Raw genomic sequence first — 4056 nt, 5'->3', positions numbered from 1 at the left:
TCCATTATAGGAATCATATGAACACCAACTACAAAACGGTCGAATCCGTCTTGAAACAAATTATTTATAAAATTGTCAAACCTACTAACTCTTCTGACAATAAAACTACGAATTTATTATAGGAATGCAAAAACATCAAACCTGGTCATGAACAACGACTGATGAAAAGAATGTGGTTAGAAATATTGAAAAATGTAACAAAAAACTATCCAGCGCTAGAAATTCGGTAGATTTTATAAATTAATGCATTAATTATGGTCTTTTACCAGCATATATATAAATATATATATATTATTTGTTTATATTTAAACACATATATATTTTTATTGTTATCTTATAATTTTTATATAGCTTTTAAATAGATGATAAAGTGCTTTACAACAGTAATGTAGGTGTCTGTTTCTAAAATTCTTGTATTTGTATGGTGCACGTTCAGTTGATGTCATGTACTTGCATGGTGCACGTTCGGGTAGATGCACGATAAACTGATATGTTTAGCGAATGAATGATTGCATGGAAGAAAATGTTGCCAAATGATATCTTTTTTTTCAAATTCACTTTTCTACTGGTAGGCCATTATCCAACACACTACACAGCTTTCTTTTGAGACATGTACGCTTATGTCACACGCCCATATTTTATGTTAATGTGATGTCGGGCATCTTTTGTGAAGTGTTGATGTGATGTTGATGTGTATCTTTTACGTCGATGTAATTTCGTCGATTCTTTTTACTGCGTCAGTTTCAGCAGACTTCTTTCTCAAGTAAATTATGAAGTGGACCATTTAAAACATTAATAGGAGACACCCATTTCGAGCATTTCTATTCTGACATTTTTATTTTGCTTCACCACCTGTCGGTTTTGACGTGTGTGATTGTGCAAACTACTGTGTTGTTTATTGTGTGTACTACTGTTGTGTGCTTGTCCGAGCAGTTTATTCGTCTGCTCGTTTTCGCCTTCATTCAGTTGCAGTCATGTTTGCTCCAGTTGCATGCATGCATGTTTTATCCGTGTGGAACTGGCGAGGGATGCCTTGTATTCAGTTTTACAATAATTAATCAATTCTCATTTATAACATCCACTTAAACAACGATGCCTATGTACTTTTTATTGTGTACTTAATTCAGTGTACTTTTTTATTTAGCTTCAAATCATTTTTTGGGTTTTTCCAGTGCTGTAACGTCCATGACTCGTTGTTATCATTAGTGGAGTTTATTTAAATTTTGACGAATTTTATGAACCTATTGGCATACAAATAATAAATTAACTGAATCGTTATATAAATACAATTATAATTGTATTGTATGTTAATATCAATTGTATAACTTGTTTTGTCAAAAATTGTTGTTAAAAATCATCCACGCACATACACTTACACACAAACACAAATGTACATGTATATTCATAAAAGATTATATATATATATATATATATATATATATATATATATATATATGTGTGTGTGTGTGTGTGTGTGTGTGTATATACGTTGTTGAAGGGCCTTACATATTAATATGTACAAATTTCTCGGAAATAAGTGAAAGAATTTGCATCTTCGCATAATTCTCGTTATTGTTAGCATTGTTGTGAACATTGTCATTATTGCTAAATGATTACGGTCATCACCCTTAACATCACCAGCCAATTAATTAATTAATTATAACAAATTGTTTGACGTAATTTTAAGATTTTGCAAGCAACAATTACAAAAGGCAAAAAGAATGATATTGCGATCAACGTACACTCAACCGACTACAGTAAAAATCAAATTCCGCAACTTAAGAACGGCAACATCAGAAATGACTATTTTTGATCATTATAAAAAAAATTAGACTCAAACAGTTATTTACATCAAGCTGATTAAAACATTTAAGGTGTAAATATACGACATTTTATTAAAAATATATGTGTATGTTTGTACTCACAAGCAACATGCCTGTGGTACACTCACGCGTATCATTTAAGTACAACTTCAAATATTACACAAATTTGACTGCATATATTACATACACAGAAACATATCTCAATAAATGCCGAATACAAGTAAAATTTTCGACTCTAGGTTATGAATCCTAGAAAAAATTTTCAACTTTTGTACAATGTTTTTACTTAAATATCACTACTAAATAGTTGTGTCAAAAGGCGTCGGAGACGCGCAAAAGTTGACAGAAATATTCTCTGCTTGGTGTCAATGGGCTAAGTTGATAATCAGATTTGATAAATGCAACTCATTTGGTATGATGAAAGTCAACGACAAATATACGCAAATCGAACCTGTCATCTATCTAAAAAATGAAAAAGTACCTCCAATAAAAGTTAACGAATCTTTTACCTAGTTAGGAAAAATATGATTTCAAAATGAACAATAAGTATTCCAAAGTAAAGGAAAGACATGAACTCCAACCAAACCAGAATCGATAACGGATCATAGTCATCTAATATATTTGTTCAAATGTAATATTGGTGAGTGTGGGCACCATAATTCTGAATATATTGGTATGACGACGACTAAGTTATCGAGAAGACTCACGATGCACGTACAAACTGGCGCTATAAAGAATCACATGAAAGAGAAACACAAAACTAAAATTACTAGACAAATCCTGAACCACTATGTTGAAATCTTACATTACAACAACCATTATAATTTACGACTAGCCGTATCAATACTCACGGAACAAAGACATCCGATAATAAATATTCAACAACGGGCAATTGGAATACTTCCTACCAATAAATTTAGAAACAGAGGAATCATCCATAATGAAAACACATAAAAGTGTTATATTTATCGATAATGAAAACACGCAAAAGTATTATATTTTACGATGTTGAAAGATTGTAAAACTAAATATTCACTTTGAATAAACAAGGAATCAATAAATAGACACAGTATAATAATATTTGATCATCTGGGCACAACCACAACATATATATATATATATATATATATATCTATATATTATATATAATATATATATATATATATATATATATATATTATATCGTTAAACAATGGCGAAGACGAAAGTGCCTTCTCAAAACTAAGACAATTTTAAAACAATAAATTAAATATAGCTATGAGTCTATACTGAATAAAATAATTAATATTCTCATAAGTCAAATAATGTATTAAACCTTGTAAAAAAAATGATAATAAAAAACAAATATAAATAAATTAATCACATATCCTTATCAATAAATTGACGATAATATCGATACATACTGATAAAAAATTCAAATATATCCCAAACTCACAAATAGCCGATGTCACATCAAATATCATTTGCCCTCCAATGATACATAAACCTGGCATTCATAAGATAATTATCCAACTTTTTTTTAAATCATTCACACTATCAGCATTCACAACTTCAACACCCTGATTTTTCCAGATATAAATTGATCTATTGATAAAGTATTGTTTCCTAAAGTTCTTATGGAATGGAAGAGCAGTCAATTTCATTTCGTGTCCTCTTGTTCGTCCACAAGCTTTCATCATTACTGGGAGGTCGCGTTGATCTTTAGCTCTAAACAAGTTATACATCATGATGAGATCCCCTCTAATGCGTCTGTATTTCAGTGTTGGCAAGTGTTGGCTATTTGGCTATATATATATATATATATATATATATATATATATATATATATATATATATGTTGGTAATAGACCATAATTTTTTCAATATTCTATAAATTCTACCGAATGTTTGGCGTTAATATGTTTGTAGTTCGTTTTTTCAATTTCTCTCACTAAAGTTTTTTGGTGAACGTTTAGTTTATTAAAATTCAAAATAAACTTATTTTCCGAATTCATGCTGCAAATAAGGCCATATTTCAATTCCGAATGAATCATCATCAGTGCTTTCTGCTGTTTATATAGGAAAATATTGACTTTGTCAAAATGGAGATTATATGAAATATAAGTGACTCATCTTATCTATAATAACTCATCTTATAAGTGACTCATCTTATCTATAATAATCTCCATTTTGACTTTGTCAAAATGGAGTCCATTTTGACTTTGTCAAAATGGAGATTATATACGTCAATTTT

This window comes from Helobdella robusta, assembly GCF_000326865.2.
Source record: "Helobdella robusta unplaced genomic scaffold HELROscaffold_51, whole genome shotgun sequence".
Lineage (NCBI taxonomy): Eukaryota > Metazoa > Annelida > Clitellata > Rhynchobdellida > Glossiphoniidae > Helobdella > Helobdella robusta.
The sequence above is the reverse complement of the archived record's forward strand: the minus strand, read 5'-3'. Positions refer to the sequence as shown.